The 21314-nt window shown below is 43.2% G+C and overlaps 1 pseudogene; it reads right to left on the bottom strand.

Moving 5' to 3' along the window:
- LOC139555854 (laminin subunit alpha-2-like) overlaps positions 1 to 21314 on the bottom strand; it is a 146923-nt pseudogene that overhangs the window by 57390 nt on the left and 68219 nt on the right.

The raw sequence follows: 21314 nt of genomic DNA, 5'->3' as shown, positions 1-21314 counted from the left end.
TCCTCTAGGAATGTAGGACATGCGATAATGGAGCCTGGGTGTAGGGGGAAGAGAGACATGGTGAGAGAGGGGGATAGTGCTCGCTATACCCAAAGAGGGCCACGTCATGACAGTTCATACTGCAAAAGCTTTGATTGGTTGGAGGTCGTCCTCCGGAAGGGATCATAATTACCATGTAGGTCTATGGGAGGTGGTGAGGCCTACGAGCCTCCTAGGTTTTGTATTGAAGTCAATGTAACCAGAGGAGGACAGAAGCTAGCTGTCCGGCTACACCATGGTGCTACCCCAGAGAGTGCTGTTGAAGTTACTGTAGACCTTCATTGCAAAACAGTGTGTTTTAATGAAGGAAACTCCACAGACATTGATCTGGCGTCATGGGCCAGCCCTTTCCTACTGTTCTGGATATAACCCCCACCTTGGGAATTTCCCAGGAGACCAAGCTTACCTTGATTACCGAGAGGGCTAAGGTTTGAGTAGAGACCATAAAACCTGAGTATAAGCTAAGGTTGTAATGGTTGTTGAAACTCTGAGACTATCGATACCGACAGAATAAGAGCAAATCTTCGATACTAATTACTAGTCTGCAGCTAGGAATTGTGTACCATTGAATGCGAAGGCCGACAACCGCCGAAACATCTATTCTATAAGAACATTTCTGAATGGGACTCTGAAGTATCCATTCCAACCACGAAAGACGGGCAGATGAACTTCCAACAGAAAGAAGGACGATTCCAACAGAGATCACGACAACACACTGAGCGTAAATATGTATATTGATTGCAAATATTCCCGAATGAGTGAGCGTTCATGTGCAAAGGATTAGCATTTCAATTGTTATAATTATCAACTATGTAGTATCTTTTGTCTTTCGTGCCCTTCTCAGTCACTTTGTCTACCAAGCCACCATACCGGTTAAGCCCACTAGGGCACATGCAATATAATTTCCTTGTAACCATATCTATTTGTTTGTTTGTTTGTGCATTTCTGTGATTATTTAGTTAGTTAAAAAATAAACACTATCATTGTCAACTCTCTCCTGACATGAACTGAATCCATGTTTCATGTGCCGTCTCATCCACTGGCAAATTGAATGTTTCCTCTTCAAGTACCCCTATCAATTTTATTTAATTACTGTATGTAGAGTCAATCACATACACAATCACATTATTACACATCAATGATTTTACTTCTTGCTTGGACTAACTCTTTTTTTTAGCTCTTTTGTCTAACTGTGTAGTGTGTTATGTTATTGTTTATTGTCTTCCCAGTCAAATCCTGTCCTGCACTGAAGTCAAGCCTCTGAACAACTCAACTCATGCCTCATACCCTCATTCAATTACTGCTGTGATCCCTTCCCAACACTGTGTAAGTAGCCCTCTCATTCCCATTTCCCATAATATTGTACAATACATGCCTTTATTAACTGCTTTAGGTTAAAATAATTTGTCTTTGACAATTTTTTAAACACACTTTGTCGTCTCCGTGCGTTCCACGCCTATACCGTGGGTCTCCCATCCTCCACCATTTTTCAAGTCACCAGCCTCCAATGAGACTAAGGTGAAATAACTGAACTTTTAAATACGAGTTAAATTAAGATGAAGCCCGTAAGGTAGACTGAATTATGAATTATCACAGCGTAAAGGGCAAGTCTTGATTAGAGGGCAATTAAATAATAATTTGCTTATGAAGATCCAAATGCCATGCTAAGGTCTTATTTGTTGATTTTGCCTCAGCTTTTATTAATACAATCCAGCCCTCCAACTTGGCTCAGAGACTGATATACACTTTCTCATTAGATGGAGGCCTGGTGCTGTGGATCCTTGATTTCCTTAGCAAAGGGACACAGCAGGTCAAGATGGGATAGTAGATGTTGGACAAGTGCACCACTAGCCATGGGATCTCCTCAAGACTGTGTACTTTCTCCTCTGTTGTACATCTTGTACACTAATGACTGTAAAACCTCCTACCCTGGTAAACCCCTGGTAACGTTTGCAGACGACACAGCACTGGTCATCCTTCAGGGTGATGAAGAGGAGCACGGGCCAGTCTTGGAGGACTTTTTGACGTGGTGTGACAACTCTCACTTAGTGCTCAATTTAAAAAAGACCAAAGAGATGCTCATCGACTTTAGGAAAAAACTTCCCCACAGAATGTTGTCAAGGGGCAAGACATAAAGGTAGTGGAGGAGCAAGGGTGCAACTTTCACTGTTGAGCACCTTCAATTCTGACATTGCATTTTTGGCCCCCTTAGTTTTATTTTTGGAATCTGATACAAAACGAGGCAACGGTGTGCTTTAGAACCATACGGACGCCTCCGAGCGGTCGGTTAGGCTGTTTGGAGTGTTTATCCGACTGGAAAAAAAATAAAAAATAAAATAATAATTATGTCCCTCCCACTTCTAAAACCAAAGTTGCGTTGAGTATAAATATCTGGGTGTTGTACTTGACCATAGGCTACAATGGGGAAAGTGTACTAAGAAAGGACAGCAAAAACTATTTTAATGTTGATCGTTGTCACTGTTTTATCATCTGCTGGTACGGAAATGCTCATGTCTCTCTGAGAAATATGTTAAGATTTTTTTTTAGCTCTGCCAGTAGGGTGCTAGGGGTCAAGCAGATGGGTCTGGAGGTAATTTATGATATTAGAGCCTTCACAAAAGCCCACAAGGTACTGATGGACCCCAGACATCCTCTTTACCAGGAATTTGAGCTTCTCCCCTCGGGGCGACGTTACAGCGTACAAGGGCACCAAACAATAGGGCCAAACTATCCTTTGTCCCAGTGGCAGTAAGGCTACTGAATGTTTAAAACCACAAATAGGACCAGCGGGCTGGCCTACAGCTAACATTGTAGTTGACAGAGTGTTTTGTTGTTTATAGTGTATGTAGTGTACAGATGATCATTGATCGCTCATGAACATAACTTTTTCTACCAGTATTTACTGTCTGTATATGTTCTTTGTCTATCTTCCATTATGTGTTGTTATGTATGCACAGAGCCACAACAAATTTCCCCATTGGGATAATAAAGTCATTGTCTATTATCACATCGATTGAAGGGTCTTGTGGGGGCTGGATATTTCCAAGAATCCTCTATCACCTCTCTAGAATGTAGATTACAGTATGGCTGTGTTAACACAGGCAGCCCAATTCTAATATTTTCTTCAACTAATTGGTCTTTTGACCAATTAGATCAGTAAAACATGTGATGTGAAAAGATCTGATGTGATTGGTCAAAATACCAATTAGTGGAAAAAATATCTGAATTGGGCTGTCTGTGTAAACACAGCCTAAGTGAATGGGTCACATTGTGCATTCAAGTGTTTGTTCAATGCCTCAATGATTTACAATTACATTTAGATGTACAGTCTAAAGAATGCTGTTCTACATTCACACCTAATTGCATGTACATTCGTGGCCAAAAGTTTTGAGAATGACACAAATATTAATTTCCACAAAGTTTGCTGCTTCAGTGTCTTTAGATATTTTTGTCAGATGTTACTATGGAATACTGAAGTATAACTACAAGCATTTCATACGTGTCAACGGCTTTTATTGACAATTACATGAAGTTGATGCAAAGAGTCAATATTTGCAGTGTTGACCCTTCTTTTTCAAGACCTCTGCAATCCACCCTGGCAAGCTGTCAATTCACTTCTGGGCCACATCCTGACTGATGGCATCCCATTCTTGCATAATCAATGCTTGGAGTTTGTCAGACTTTGTGGGGTTTTGTTTGTCCACCCGCCTCTTGAGGATTGACCACACGTTCTCAATGGGATTAAGGTCTGGGGAGTTTCCTGGCCATGGACCCAAAATATTGATATTTTGTTCCCCGAGCCACTTAGTTATCACCTTTGCCTTATTGCAAGGTGTTCCATCATGCTGGAAAAGGCATTGTTTGTCACCAAACTGTTCCTGGATGTTTGGGAGAAGTTGCTCTTGGAGGATGTGTTGGTACTATTCTTTATTCATGGCTGTGTTCCTAGGCAAAATTGTGAGTGAGCCCACTCCCTTGGCTGAGAAGCAACCCCACACATGAATGGTCTCAGGATGCTTTACTGTTGGCATGACACAGGACTGATGGTAGCGCTCACCTTGTCTTCTCCAGACAAGAGAGAAGTGGCTTCTTTGCTGCCCTTCTTGACACCAGGCCATCCTCCAGAAGTCTTCGCCTCACTGTGCGTGCAGATGCACTCACACCTGCCTGCTGCCATTCCTGAGCAAGCTCTGTGCTGGTGGTGCCCCGATCCCGCAGCTGAATCAACTTTAGGAGATGGTCCTGGCGCTTGCTGGACTTTCTTGGGCACCCTGAAGCATTCTTCACAACAATTGAACCGCTCTCCTTGAATTTCTTGATGATCCGATAAATGGTTGATTTAGGTGCAATCTTACTGGCAGCAATATCCTTGCCTGTGAAGCCCTTTTTGTGCAAAGCAATGATGATGGCACGTGTTTCCTTGCAGGTAACCATGGTTGACAGAGGAACAACAATGATTCCAAGCACCACCCTCCTTTTGAAGCTTCCAGTCTGTTATTCGAGCTCAATCAGCATGACAGAGTGATCTCCAGCCTTGTCCTCGTCAACACTCACACCTGTGTTAATGAGAGAATCACTGACACAATGTCAGCTGGTCCTTTTGTGGCAGGGCTGAAATGCAGTGGAAATGTTGTTTTGTGATTCAGTTCATTTGCATGGCAAATAGGAACTTTGCAATTAATTGCAATTAATCTGATCACTCTTAATAACATTCTGGAGTATATGCAAATTGCCATCATACAAACTGAGGAAGAAGACTGTGAAAATTAATATTTGTGTCATTCTCAAAACTTTTGGCCACGACTGTATATGTACAAGTCAGTTGAGGCTGATGAGGGGAGGACGGTTCATAATAATGGCAGGAACGGCAGGAACGGCCTGAATGGCAGGATACCATTCAACCTATTCCGCTCCAGCCGTTACCATGAGCCCGTCCTCCCCAATTAAGGTGCCACTAACCTCCTGTGGTACAGGTAACTGCCAAAATAAAGAATACAAATTATATTGAAAGCAGCTGCTTCGACACAGGTATGGTTCCTGAGTTAATTAAGCAATTAGCATCCCATCATGATAAGGGTCATGTATAAAAATGCTGGGCAGGGCATTATTTTGGTTACCATGGCTATGCCCCCATAGGATGACAATGCCCCCATCCACAGGGCACGAGTGGTCCCTCAGTGTTTTGATTATGTAACCCATATGCCATTGCCATCTCAGTCACCAGAGCTCAACCCAATAGATCTCTTATGGGAGATTCTGTAGCGGCGCCTGAAACAGCATTTTCCACCACCATCAATAAAACAACAAATTATGCTTCAGGATATCTACTTCCCCAGAGACGGATGAACTCGTGTATACCATTTTTATGTCTCTGCGTGAAGTTTGAAGGAAGTTTCTAACTAGCGCAGATACCTATAGACTTTACATCAAATCAAATGTTATTGGTCACATACACGTGTTTTAGCAGATGTTATTGTGGGTGTAGCGAAATGCTTGTTTCTAGCTCTAACAGTGCAGTAATATCTAACAAGTAATATCTAACAATTTCACAACAATACACACAATACACACAAATCTAAGTAAAGGAATGGAATTAAGAATATATAAGTATTTGGACGAGCAATGTCAGAGCGGCATAGACTAAGATACTGCACAGTAGAACAGAATACAGTATATATATTATTAGATGAGTGTCACGATCGTTGTTGTAAGAATCGGACCAAAATGCAGCGTTGTTTGGGTTCATCATCTTTATTACGTGAACCGGCAAAAAACAATAAAGAACAAAACGAACGTGAAGCTATGCAGTGCTCAAGGCAACTATACACAAACAAGATCCCACAAAAACCCAGTGGGAAAAGGCTGCCTAAATATGATCCCCAATCAGAGACAACGATAGACAGCTGCCTCTGATTTGGAACCATACCAGGCCAACATAGAAATAACAAAACTAGAGTACCCACCCTAGTCACACCCCGACCTAACCCAATTTGAGAATAAAAGGCTCTCTAAGGTCAGGGCGTGACAATGAGTAATGCAAAATATGTAAACATTATTAAAGTGACTAGTGCTCCAATTATTATTAAGTGCCCAGTGATTTCAAGTCTATGTATATAGGGCAGCAGCCTCTAATGTGCTAGTGATGGCCATTTAACAGTCTGATGGCCTTGAGATAGAAGCTGTTTTTCAGTCTCTTCGGTCCCAGCTTTGATGCACCTGTACTGACATTGCCTTCTGGATGATAACGGGGTGAACAGGCAGTGGCTCAGGTGGTTGTTGTCCTTGATTATCTTTTTTGGCCTTCCTGTAACATCAGATGCTGTAGGTGTCCTGGAGGGCAGGTAGTTTGCCCCCAGTGATGCGTTCGGCAGACCGCACCACCCTCTGGAGAGCCCTGCTGTTGTGGGCGGTGCAGTTGCCATACCAGGCGGTGATACAGCTCAACTGTCGTGTCGTGACTGTCATGTCGTCTGCAATTGTGATGATTGAGTAGGAAGTGTACGTGGCCAGGCAGTCATGGGTGAACAGGGAGTACAGGAGGGGACTGAGCACACACCCTTGTGTGGCCCCAGTGTTGAGTATCAGCGAAGTGGAGGTGTTGTTTCCTACCTTCACCACCTGGGGGCGGCTCAGTTGCACAGGTCAGGGTTCAGACCCAGGGCCTCAAGCTTAGTGATGAGCTTGGAGTGTACTATGGTGTTGAAGGCTGAGCTATAGTCAATGAACAGCATTCTTACATAGGCATTCCTCTTGTCCAGACGGGATAGGGCAGTGTGCAGTGCGATCGCGATTGCATTGTCTGTGGATCTATTGGGGCGGTAAGCAAATTTAAGTGGGTCTAGGGTGTCAGGTAAGGTAATGGTGATATGATCCTTGACTAGTTTCTCAAAACACTTCATGATGACAGAAGTGAGTGCTATGGGGCGATAGTCATTTAGTTCAGTTACCTTTGCTTTCTTGGGTGCAGGAACAATGGTGGCCATCTTGAAGCATGTGGGGACAGAAGACTAGGATAGGGAGAGATTGAATATGTCCTTAAGCACTCCAGCCAGCTCGTCTGCGCATGCTCCGAGGACGCGGCTAGGTTGCTGTCTGGGCCGGCAGCCTTACGAGGGTTAACACGCTTAAATGTCTTACTCATGTTGGCTACGGAGAAGGAGAGCCCACAGTCCTTGGTAGCGGGCCGCGTCGGTGGCACTGTGTTCTCCTCAAAGTGGGCGAAGAAGGTGTTTATCTTGTCTGGAAGCAAGACGGCGATGTCCGCGATGTGGCTGGTTTTCCCTTTGTAGTCCGTGATTGTCCGTAGACCCTGCCACATATGTTTTGTGTCTGAGCCATTGGATTTTGACTCCACTTTGTTTCTATACTGACATATTGCCTGTTTTATTGCCTCAAGGAGGGAATAACTACACTGTTTTTATTTGGCCATATTCCCAGTCACCTTGCCATGGTTAAATGCGATGGTTCGACCTTTCAGTTTTGCACGAATGCTGCCATCTATCCACAGTTTGCGCTAATGCTAGTTAGCATTGTCTCACGAAACTACCTCTACCTTCCTTCATACTGGACACAGAGACATAAAATAGTATCCACAAATTAATCTGACTCTGGGGAAGAAGATAAAGGGCCTCATTGCCAAAATCCCAAAGTATCCTCTTAAGAGCTTTGGGCCACTAACCAAAAGGTCGCTGGTTCGAATCACCGAGCCAACTAGGTAAAAAATATGTCGATGTGACCTTGAGCAAAGACCTTAACCCTAACTGCTCCTGTAATTCTGCTAAATGATGTAAATGTGAAATGTAGATTCTGGAGTGGTTCCTGAGACAGCATTTTCCATCAACAAAACACCAAAAGATGGAATTTCTTGTTGAAGAATGGTGTTGCGTACCTCCGATAGGGTTCCAAACACAGAATCTATTCAAAGGCACATTGAAGCTGTTCTGGCGGCACGTGATGGCCCAACGTCTTATTAAAAACTTCTTGTCAATAGGGGGCGCTATTTTCACTTTGGAAAAAATCGTGCCCAATTTAAACGGCCTCGTACTCTATTCTAGATCATACAATATGCATATTATTATTACTATTGGATAGACAACACTCTCAAGTTTCTAAAACTGTTTGAATTATATCTGTGAGTAAAACAGAACTCATTTGGCAGCAAACTTCCAGACAGGAAGTGAAAATTCTGAAAATGGGGCTCAGTTTCAGGGCCTACCTATTCAATTGCCTTATATTTATCGATATGCATGCACTTCATACGCCTTCCACTAGATGTCAACAGGCAGTGGAAGGTGGAATGGGGTGTCTAGCTTGATCTGAGGTCGAACAAGAGCTTTTGGAGTGGCAGGTCAGGAATTTCCATTCTCTACCAAGGCGCGAGGCGGAGCTCGACATTAGCTTCTGAAAAGCTTTCGGTTTACACAGCGAATATCTCCGGCTCTGATTTTATTTGATACATGTGATAATATAATCGTAAAGTAGGTTTTTTCAACCCAGTTTTATCAGTTTATTCAACGTTTATTGGGACTTTTGGAGTTTTCCATTCTTTGCGTCAAGAGAGGGTGGGAACGTTATCAACCTTGGCTAGCATTGTTGGCGGGAATTCGACAGAAGAAAAGGACATTCTAAAACCAAACAATGATTTATTCTGGACCAAGGACTCCTTGTACAAGATTCTGATGGAAGCTCAGCAAAAGTAAAAACAATTTATGATGTTATTTCGTATTTCTGTGGAAAATGTTGATTCCTATTCTCTGCCATTTTGGCGAGCGCTGTCTCGCAATAACGCAAGCTGTTTGTTATGGTAAAGTTATTTTTAAAAATCTAACACGGCAGTTGCATTAAGAACCAGTGTATCTTTCATTTGCCATACAACAAGTATTTTATGTAAAGTTTATGATGAGTTCTTTGGTCAGATTAGGTGAGTGTCCAAAATATCTCTGGAGATTCCGGTGAATCGATGCTACGTATTCACAATGTATAATCAGGATTTGTAGCTCTAAATATGCACATTTTCGAACAAAACATAAGTGTATTGTATAACCAGATGTTATAAGACTGTCATCTGATGAAGTTATTCAAGGTTAGTGATTAATTTTATATATTTTGCTGGTTTTTGCGATAGCTACCTTTTGCGGTGAATAAATGCATTTGTGTGTTTGGCTATTGTGGTAAGCTAATATAATTCTATATTGTGTTTTCGTTGTAAAACACTTAAAAAATCGGAAATATTGGCTGGATTCACAAGATGTTTATCTTTCATTTGCTGTACACCATGTATTTTTCATAAATGTTTTATGATGAGTATTTATGTATTTCACGTTGCTCTCTGTAATTATTCTGGCTGCTTCGGTGCTATTTGTGATGGTAGCTGCAATGTAAAACTATGATTTATACCTCAAATATGCACATTTTTCGAACAAAACATAAATGTATTGTATAACATGTTATAAGACTGTCATCTGATGAAGTTGTTTCTTGGTTAGTGACTAATTATATCTCTATTTGGTCGGTTTTGTGATAGCTACCTATGCGGTAGAAACATGGTGAAAATATGCGGTTGAGTCTTTGGCTATTGTGGTTAGCTAATAGAAATACATATTGTGTTTTCGCTGTAAAACATTTTAAAAATCGGAAATGATGGCTGGTTTCACAAGATGTTTATCTTTCATTTGCTGTATTGGACTTGTGATTTCATGAAAATTATATTATATGATATCCCTGTCCCGTTAGGCTAGGCTATGCTAGTCAGCTTTTTTGATGAGGAGGATCCCGGATCCGGGAGAGAGAAGTGGTAGAGGTTTCAAGACACTTTATGTTGCCGTTTCTTTTATTTTGGCAGTTACCTATACATATTGTACATAATAATGAATATACATTCATACAGTAGCCTTATAGCTAGCTCATATATTTAGCAGACGTCTCTATGGGGGTGCCACAGGGTTCTCGGGCCAACTCTTTTCTCTGTATACATCAATGATGTCGCTCTTGCTGCTGGTGATTCTCTGATCCACCTCTACACAGACGACACCATTCTGTATACTTCTGGCCCTTCTTTGAACATTGTGTTTACAAACCTCCAGACGAGCTTCAATGCCATACAACTCTCCTTCCGTGGCCTCCAACTGCTCTTAAAAGCAAGTAAATGTAATGTTCGTCGTCGGGAGAAGGAGAGGAGGACCAAGGTGCAGCGTCGTAAGTGTTCATTATTTTAATTAAACAACTGAACAAAACAACAAAAACGACAAAGAACAGTCCTGTAAGGTGGCGAAAAACACTAAACAGAAAATAATTTCCCACAACTCAAAGTGGGAAAACAGGCTACCTAAATATGGTTCTCAATCAGAGACAACGATAGACAGCTGCCTCTGATTGAGAACCACACACGGCCAAACACAAAGAAATAGACAACATAGACATACAAACATAGAATGCCCACCCACATCACACCCTGACCAAACAAAAAATAGAAACATACAAAGCAATCTATGGTCAGGGCGTGACAGTAAAACTAAATGCATGCTCTTCAACCGATCGCTGCCCGCACCTGCCCGCCTGTCTAGCATCACTACTCTGGACGGTTCTGACTGAGAATATGTGGACAACTACAAATACCTAGGTGTCTGGTTAGTAAGCATCAGCTGTCAGAGCAGCTTACAGATCATTGCACCTGTACATAGCCCATCTGTAGAATAGCCCACCAAACTACCTCATCCCCATATTGTTATTTTTTTTCTTCTCCTTTGCACCCCAGTATCTCTACTTGCACATTCATCTTCTGCACATCTATTACTCCAGTGTTTAATTGCTAAATTGTAATTATTTCGCCACTATGGTCTATGTATTGCCTTACCTCCCTAATCTTACTTAATTTGCACACATTGTATATAGACTTTTCTATTGTGTTATTGACTGTACGTTTGTTTATTCCATGTGTAACTCTGTGTTTGTGTCGCACTGCTTTGCTTTTATCTTGGCCAGGTCGCAGTTGTAAATGAGAACTTGTTCTCAACTGGCCTACCTGGTTAAATTAAGGTTAAAACTTCTCTGCACACGGATCCCTTTTACGGGATCATTTTCCTAAACAACCGCTGAATTGCAGGGCGCAAAATATTACAAAAAATATTTATAATCATGCAATCACAAGTGAAATATACCAAAACACAGCTTAGCTTGTTGTTAATCCACCTATCGTGTCAGATTTTGAAAATATGCTTTACAGAGAAAGAAATCCAAGCTTTTGTGAGTGTATCAATCAATGCTAGAACAGCTAGCCCCAAATTAGCATGGTCACGAAAGTCAGAAAAGCAATAAAATGAATCGCTTACCTTTGATAATCTTCGGATGTTTGCACTCACGAGACTCCCAGTTACACAATAAATGTTATTTTTGTTCGATAAATATTACTTTTATAATAAAAAAACGCCATTTGGGTTGCGCGTTATGTTCAGAAAACCAAAGCCTCGTTCCGTTCGACGAACATTCCAAAAAGTATCCGTAATGGTCGTAGAAACATGTAAAATGTTTTTTATAATCAATCCTCAGGTTGTATTTAACAAACATAATCGATAATATTTCGGACCGTAACCTATTCAATAAGAGAGAAAAAGAAAATGGAGAGCTCCCCTCTCGCGCGCAGGAACTATTCAGAGGACACCTGACTACTTTTGAAAAATCTCACTCATTTTTCAAAATAAAAGCCTGAAACTATGTCTAAAGCCTGGTCAAAGCCATTGGAAAAGGAATCTGGTTGATACCCCCTTAAATGGAAGAAAGACAGGCCAGGAAACACAGATTAAAAAAGATATATCACTTCCGGGTTAGATTTTCTCAGGTTTTCGCCTGCAGAATCAGTTTTGTTATACTCACAGACAATATTTTGACAGTTTTGGAAACTTTGGAGTGTTTTCTATCCTAATCTGTAAATTATATGCATATTCTACGATCTGGACCTGAGAAATAGTCCGTTTACCTAGCGTCAAGAGGTGTTAAATAAAAATAAATACATGTACAGTCACATATGGCTATTCAGTAACAGGCGCAGGTAAAACCTAGTCTTGCTAACACCGGCCTCTCTACGTCCTTGACTTGAGACACAGCTCTCTGTAAAATCAGGTTAGGCAAAATCAGGTCAGAAAGCAAGTCTATGGATATCTGCTAGCACAATCCCCAGCTGATTCAAGATGTCCACTATCATCCCAGTGCCCAAGTAAGGGAAAGTAATTGAACTGAATGACTACCGACCCGTAGCACTCACCTCCGTCATCATGAAGTGCTTCGAGAGGCTAGTCAAAGATCACATCACCTCCTCCCTCCCTGACACACTCGACCCTCTCAAATTCACCTACCGCCCTGACAGATCCACTGATGACACAATTGCCATTGTACACTGCATACTGCCCTCAGCCATCTGGACAAAAGGAATGCACATGTGAGGATGCTGTTCATCGACTACAGCTCAGCCTTCAATACCATAGTGCCCTCTAAGCTCAACACAAAGCTCACGGCCCTGAGTCTGAACTCACGGCCCTGGGCCCTGGACTTCCTGTGCAAGGATGACATGGGTCCCATTATGCCTGTCGAAAACCAAACACTGCATTCCACAATAAGAACCTCATACCAATGGTCAAGCATGGTGGATGTCGTGTGATGTTTTGGGATGCTTTGCTGCCTCAGGACCTGGACGACTTTAATAGAAGGAACCATGAATTCTGCTCTGTATCAGAGAATTCTACAGGAGAATGTCAGGCCATCCGTCAGTGAGCTGAAGCTGAAGTGCTACTGGGTCATGCAGCAAGACAATGACCCAAAACACACAATCAAGTCTACATAAAAATGGTTAAAAAGCAACACATTTCAAGTTTTAGAATGGCCTAGTCAAAGTCAGGATCTAATCCCAATTGAGATGTTGTGGCAAGACTTGAAAGAGCAGTTCCTGCTTGAAAACCCACAAATGTCACTGAGTTAAAGCAGATCTGCGTTGTGACGCTGGCACCCTGCAGACAGACGAGAGGAGGAGGGGAGGAGATGGGTTGGATATTATCAGATTTAAAAAGGAACAGTCTAAGTTCAGCCCCAGCCAAGTCCTCTCAGATAAAGGTAAAGGTACAGTACAACCATGTCCTCTTCTGTCCTATTCCTGTGTTGTACTACTGTCTACTATCCTCAACTCATACATAGTATGCAAATCCAACAGCTTGCAGATTGCTAGACATAGGAACACATTTGCATTGTATAACTGGCTCATTATTTACTTGAAAAAGTCCTAGTGATCTGCAGAGAAAACACAGGCACAGATGGTTTCCTATAGGACTGGTTAGCGGGGACATCAGAGATGGTTTCCTGTAGGACTGGTTGGAGGGGACATCACAGATGGTTTCCTATAGGACTGGTTGGAGGGGACAGCACAGATGGTTTCCTATAGGACTGGTTGGAGGGGACAGCACAGATGGTTTCCTATAGGACTGGTTGGAGGGGACAGCACAGATGGTTTCCTATAGGACTGGTTGGAGGGGACAGCACAGATGGTTTCCTATAGGACTGGTTGGAGGGGACATCACAGATGGTTTCCAATAGGACTGGTTGGCGGGGACATCAGATGGTTTATTATAGGACTGGTTGGCGTGGACATCAAAGATGGTTTCCTATAGGACTGGTTGGTGGGGACATCAGCTGGTTTGCTATAGGACTGGTTTGCGGGGACATCACAGATAGTTTCCTATAGGACTGGTTGGAGGAGACAGCTGCTTTTTTACTGTCTTTGTACTACACTCAGTCGCCCTAGCCAACGAAAGGTTTGCCTGCAAAATGCCTGCATTTATTCAATGTTTAACAGGTTGGAATTAGTATGAGTTGTAAGATTTCTTTCTCCTCATTCTGACAGCATGGAGTCCAGATGGGATCTAGGATGGGTCAAGTTTTTAATTGTGGCTGTCAGAGAGAGAGAGAGAGAGAACGGGTCAGGTTGATGGTTTCATCACACACTGAAATCAACATCAAGATCACACTGTGCGTCAGCCACATTATGTCGCAGCGATCTGTGACAATGATCATCAACTTGTTTTTAATGAAACACTACGAGCAGTTTCCCTGTCACCATTATAGTGTCGGCAATTTGCACCAACTGCGGCCCTGTTTCTGCATTCCTAATGTTGATTACTCCATCTCCGCCCCATGCCTCACCACCACCACTTGAATCAGTTAGGACTGCCAGACTATTTCAGAGAAAATGTACTTCTCCTCACCAACCTCGATAGATTTCATTCAAATGGAAGTAGTGTGTTTTGCTGCAGAGCTTTTAACCATGCAGATGATGGCAGCCATTCCATTCTCTTGAAGAATTCCTTTAGGCATTAGGCCTAAATGCATGTTTAGCTTTTGAGCTCTACCTTGTCTCTAGTTTTCATATACTATCAATAACTATCAATACCTCTATATTTTCTCTATATGAATCATCTTATTGTATTGCATGTGTATATGTCACGTTTTGACCTTAGTTCCTTTTTTATGTCTTTATTTTGGTTTGGTCAGGGCGTGAGTTGGGGTGGGCATTCTATGTTCTATATTCGATGTTATGTTCTATGTGTTGTATTTCTGTGTTTGGCCTAGTATGGTTCCCAATCAGAAGCAGCTGTCAATCGTTGTCTCTGATTGAGAACCATACCTAGGTAGCCTGTTCCCACCTGTGTTTGTGGGTAGTTGGTTCCTGTTTTTGTGTTTGTTTCACCATTCAGGACTGTTTCGATTTTTGTTGTCATTCACTTTGTTATTTTTTGTCTTTTTCCCGTGTTCAGTTAATAAATGTAACATGGACACTTACCACGCTGCATTTTGGTCCGATCCTTCATATTCCTCATCAGAAGAAGAAGAGAATCGTTACAGTATATCGAGTTATATATCAATAATCCATTTGGCTATAAGCTGTAATGTATTTTTAATTAACTTGGCATTATAGTGAAATGGGATATTTTGGTAAACGGAGACTAATTAGTTATCTTCAGACATAATCAACAGAGCAGACTGCACTGCAGAGAACGGAGAGGCAGATGAATGATAAACTGTTATGGGCCAGGCATTGAAGTTTGTGATTCAACACAGGTTGTTTATGTGGATTTACACAGACAGTCACCACCTGCACATCTCAGTCTTCTCTCTCTCTCCATCCTAATTTATCTTCTCAAAGCCAAACATTCTCAAACACACTGCTACATCTGGCATACAGGCTGTCTGGCAGGCGGGCAGCGCTCCATAACATAAAGCAACACCCCGCTCTTCACAGGAGACTCAGACAGTCAGACAGGAACAGGGGTTTTAACGCACTGCAGGCTCTGATACTCATGTACCTCTTATACTCACGTTGGCAGGTGTCGCAGGTGGTTCCCCCGTAGAACCCCTACACCTCAGACAGGAGCCGGTGATGGGGTCGCAGCTCCGCGGTGAGGCCAGGTTCAGGTTACCGTTACACTGGCAGGGCTGGCACAAGCCCCCCTTAACCACCGGCTGACCAAAGTAGCCATTGGTGTATCTACAGTGACCAGAGAGGGAGCGGGAAATCAAGACTGGTGGCTAGGACCCTGAGTGTTTCCTTACCATACTGTATGAGATGACCAGGAGAACATCTGGGCCCTAGTTCTAGGTAAGGAGGGGACAGGGTGATGTTTTTGTTTCTGACCAGGAATAACCGCAGACCGTTGTTATAGTATAGCTCATTCATGACTAATTTGAGCAGGAAGGAGTGACTGCACTGTACAGTATTGGACTGAATGATCACTGCTCAGCTGGGGAGAATGTGTTTCCCATAAGTAGAGTTAAAGTATAATGACGGAAATCAACATATGACCACCATGCCTCTGCTCCTTTTCAAGTCTGTAGTGAAACTGGATAATGAGCAACCACATCAAGCATGCACAGCTTTATATGACTGCCGCTCAGTGTTTCACTTAGATGGCTTCAGTCATGAAACAGTAGGCAGTTTCATTGGCAGTCAAAACAGAGAAACAATCTGAAAAGGCAAACGTGTGAAGCCACAGACAATATCAATATTCCCCCTACCAACTCTTATCTGCACTGTCCTGCTTTTCCCGCCATATACTGTATCTCCTCAGAAGTCAGTCATGTTCTGTACTGATAAAGATATACATTCCATCTATTGCCTCCTTGTTAAATGGTTTCTACAACTCTTATCTCCACACCGCCATTCTATCTGCATGATACCAAATGGGAAAAGTAATCATTCAATATCATGCGCAGCGGATTCCTTTAGTCGCGGAAGACTTATTAATTTAATATGTTATTGCTTCCGAATGTCTTATGTGAGAAGGAGCCATTGGCGTGGAACAGTGAGTACGTGTCTGTAATTTCATTTGAACCATCATGCGGGTGTCTTGGGGAGTAGACAGCACTAACGCAGATATCATGGCCAAACATGGGTCCGGACTAAATGGGATATCAGGCACTTTTAGTGTCCTGCTGACTGGGCAATGGACTGCTGTAAACTATACAGCACTACCAGTTGAATATGAAGACATAACTCTGTTCTCTGTATGGGGAAGCACACACTTAAAAGGAAACCTGTCCTCATACAGAGTGAGTCCTGATCAACATATTTCATGCATCCTAGTCTGGGTGCCGAGATTCTATGCATGCAAAATGTACACTACACATATAAACTCAGCAAAAAAAGAAACGCCCCTTTTTCAGGACCCTGTCTTTCAAAGATAATTCGTGAAAATCCAAATAACTTCACAGATCTTCATTGTAAAGGGTTTAAACACTGTTTCCCATGCTTGTTCAATGAACCATAAACAATTAATGAACATGCACCTGTGGAACGGTCATTAAGACACTAACAGCTTACAGACGGTAGGCAATTAAGGTCACAGTTATGAAAACTTAGGACACTAAAGAGGCCTTTCTACTGACTCTGACAAACACCAAAAGAAAGATGCCCAGGGTCCCTGCTCATCTGCGTGAACGTGCCTTAGGCATGCTGCAAAGAAGCATGAGGACTGCAGATGTGGCCAGGGCAATAAATTGCAATGTCTGTACTGTGAGACGCCTAACACAGCGCTACAGGGAGACAGGACGGACAGCTGATCGTCCTCGCAGTGGCAGACCACGTGTAACAACACCTGCACAGGATCGGTACATCTGTACATCACACCTGCGGGACAGGTACAGGATGGCAACAACAACTGCCCGAGTTACACCAGGAACGCACAATCCCTCCATCAGTTCTGACTGTCCGCAATAAAAACATAAATAAAAAATAACATTTATTTAACCAGGTAGGCCAGTAGAGAACAAGTTCTCATTTACAACTGTGACCTGGCCAATATAAAGCAAAGCAGTGCAACAAAACCAACAACACAGAGTTGGGATAAACAAACGTACAGTCAATAACACAATAGTAAAATCTGTATACAGTGTGTGCAAATGAAGTAAGGAGGTAAGGCAATAAATAGGCCAATAGTGGTGAAGTAAGTACAATTTAGCAATTTACACTAGAGTGATATATGTGCAGATGAGGATGTGCAAGTAGAAATACTGGTGTGCAAAAGAGCAGAAAAACAAAAACAAATATGGGGATGAAGTAGGTAGTTGGTTGGATGGGTTATTTACAGATGGGCTGTGTACAGCTGCAGCGATCGTTAAGCTGCTCTGACAGTTGACCCTTAAAGTGGAGATATAAGTCTCCAACTTCAGTGATTTTTGCAATAAGTTCCAGTCATTGGCAGCAGAGAACTGTAAGGAAAGGCGGCTAAAGGAGGTGTTGGCTTTGGGGATGACCAGTGACACATACCTGCTGGAGTGTGTGTTACGGGTGGGTGTTGCTATGGTGACCAGTGAGCTGAGATAAGGCGGAGCTATACCTAGCAAAGACTTATAGATGACCTGGAGCCAGTGGGTTTGGCGACAAATATGTAGCGAGGACCAGGTAACGAAAACATACAGGTCGCAGTGCTGGGTAGTATATGGGGCGTTGGTGACAAATCGGATGGCACTGTGATAGACTGCATCCAATTTGCTGAGTAGAGTGTTGGAGGCTAATTTGTAAATTACATCGCCGAAGTCAAGGATCGGTAGGATAGTCAGTTTTACGAGGGTAAGTTTGGCAGCATGAGAGAAGGAGGCTTTGTTTTTGCGAAATAGGAAGTCAGAATCGTCCAGAGTAGTGATGCTAGTGGGTGGGTGCGGGCAGCAATCGGTTGAAGAGCATGCATTTAGTTTTACTAGAATTAGAGAGCAGTTGGAGGCCACGGAAAGAGTGTTGTATGGCGTTGAAGCTCCTTTGGAGGTTTGTTAACACAGTGTTCAAAGAAGGGCCAGATGTATACAGAATGGTGTCGCCTGCGTAGAGGTGAATCAAAGAATCACCCGCAGCAAGAGTGACATCATTGATATATACAGAGAAAAGAGTAGGCCCGAGAATTGAACCCTGTAGCACCCCCATAGAGACTGCCAGAGGTCCGGACAACAGGCCCTCCGATTGGACACACTGAACTCTATCTGAGAAGTAGTTAGTGAACCAGGCGAAGGGGTGAATTTGAGAAACCTGTTGAGAAAGGCTGTTGAGTCTGCTTGTCTCCGAGAGCTCAGAGACTCAGACAGAGAAGAGACACAGGTTTGGAGGTCTGTGTCTATGTATCGAAAGCAGTGTCTATATATCTTTCCGACTGCCAAGATACTGTTGTGTATTCTCATCGACAGCTTCCATGTGTTCTCCTGCCCACTCAGATTAGCTTCCCAAAAATGTGAAGTGAAACCTCTTTCCCTGCTCTCTGGATAGACTTTTCCCCCCAAAATCAATAACCTTATTACTGGCAACTCTGCACTTGACTGAATGTACTCCTGGCCCCTGCAGTATGGCCTCCCAGCGGGGTAGAGACCTCTTCACACGCCTCTTTTAGCTCCGACTGCCAATTTGTTTTCAGGGATTGCAGTAGTTTGACGGTGCTGAGGTGATAGCTATTATTACCAACTAACCCTCCTTGGTCCTGCAGCAGAGCGTCCCTTGTTATCAGGCAGACAGTGCTCCACTTCCAGGGATCAGTTCACTCTCACTATACTAGAGAGAGGTACTGTAGGTCCAGGCGTGAAGAGGGACATTCTGAGAGCACGCCTCTGTAACGTCCTTCACTTCACCGGCTCTCTCAGAGACCCGGGCCCCAGGCCCCCTGTTTAAGGCAGCCATGATAGATGAGGCCCCATCCTGTCTGTCAGCAGCCTAAATGGGCTTGTGTCCCCACATATGAGCCGCAGAACCCAAATCCCTACTTGCCCCACCTGGACTCTCTCGCTTTATAGATCAAGAGCAGAGCAGTGCAGGCATCTGCCAGGCAGCGTGGCACAGGGATGGCAAGCGTGCCCACAGCAGCCTGTCTCCATCTGTCAGAGAGCATGGGTCATAAAGAGGGGTGCCTCTCACCCCCATCTCAGCCCTGCAGCAGCAAACCCACTCCCACCACACAGCAATTAGAAATACTGCACCAACCATCCATCCCTCTGTCCCCACAGAGTATGAGATAGAGAGGGGGAGAGAGAGAAAAATAGAGAAAGAGAGGCAGAGAAATTTATGTATTTATGATGCAAATGAAATCAAGAGACCTCAGAACAGATATGTGGGCATCGACTGCAAAGTGATCAATCTTCCCGCTGCTCCAGAGAGGATGGTCCTTTGTCTACTGAGGCCTCTGGGAAAGATCCCAGCGTTTTGAAACATCAACTGAACCCCTCTGCAGCCTCTACGCTTTTATGAGTGGCTTTCATAGCCACACAGTATCATATGGCAACTGAAATCAACAGACAAACCAGAAAAGACCACAGTGGCATATGGGTCTGCTATTGACATGCATGTGTAATGAATAACTATAAAATCCACTAGCCACCAGTGACAGACCAATACATAATATAAAACTGCCAATAGTCATGAGCATAATCAACTCAGAAGTGATCCATATATAATTACATTAAATATGATTTAGACAAATGTAGGTCTATCTATAACCTATTGACATGGCTTCCTGTTTGGTTTTGATTTAGCAGAGCATAAAATAGGCCTACATACAGGTAACTGCCAAAATAAAGGAAACACTAACATAAAGTGTCTTAATAAGACATTGGGCACCATGAGCCAGAACAGCTTTAATGCACCTTGGCATAGATTCTACAAGTGTCTGGAACTCTATTGGAGGGATGCAACTCCATTCTTCTACGAGAAATAAAGGTATTGGAAAACGCGGTCTCAGGCACCGTTCCAGAATCACCCATAAGTGTTCAATTGGGTTGAGATCTGGTGACTAAGACGGCCATGGCATATGGTTACATCGTTTTCATGCTCATCAAACCATTCAGTGACCACTCATGCCCTGTGGATGGGGGCATCGTCATCCTATGGGAGCATAGCCATGGTAACCAAAATAATGTCTTGCCCAGCATTTTTATACATGACCCTAAGCATGATGGGATGTTAATTGACTCAGGACCTTAATTAACACAGGAACCACACCTGTGTGGATGCACCTGCTTTAAATATACTTCATATCCCTCATTTACTCAAGTGTTTTCCTTTATAACCTATATACAGACATACAGAGAGATGCTTAGACATTCCCATTTAATTTCTAAGTGAGAAACGATTACAACCCATTGGAAAAGCAGGTTATCTACCAATGCGAAACAGCAGCACAAAGCTAACAAAAGGTCCCTGAACGGCTCAAGTCAACTGGATTAAGGCTGTGATATAATTGTGTCTACAAGGGTTAACTCCCTTTGTCTGTGGGTACAGAGGCCTGGGCCACTCACCTGTCACAGTGTGCTCCCGTGTACCCCAGCTGCCATCGGTCACATATCAGCTCCCCTCGCGGGTCCACATGGCAGGTGGGGCTGAAACGACAATGTTTTTCAGCAATAGAAACAGGAAGTAGAAGAAAAAGAAAAGAAGCTCGTATCAACAAACCCATCGTCCCACCCCTACAAACACAACAACATCACTGAGTTGAAAAAGAGGGAGAGTCCAGCTCCTGTCCTCCTCCTGATCCCAAAGATAGAGAGACGAGTTGAGCTGGCTGGGCTGGCTGGGCTGGCTGTTGGGTCAGGTTCCAGGTTCCTGACCGAGATCTGATTGAATGAGTGGCCAGTCTATTTCAGACAGCACTGGATCCCAGGACCAGGAACAATGGGGTAGCACTGCCCTTTGAGAATGTCGGGGGGGGGGGGGGGGGTAGTTTTACCGCTGTGGCCTAGTGTAGAGGAATGCTAAGCTGCTCCAGTCCTGG

Source organism: Salvelinus alpinus, chromosome 27, assembly GCF_045679555.1.
Source record: "Salvelinus alpinus chromosome 27, SLU_Salpinus.1, whole genome shotgun sequence".
Lineage (NCBI taxonomy): Eukaryota > Metazoa > Chordata > Actinopteri > Salmoniformes > Salmonidae > Salvelinus > Salvelinus alpinus.
Note: the sequence above shows the minus strand (reverse complement) of the source record. Positions and strands in the feature narration are given on the sequence as shown.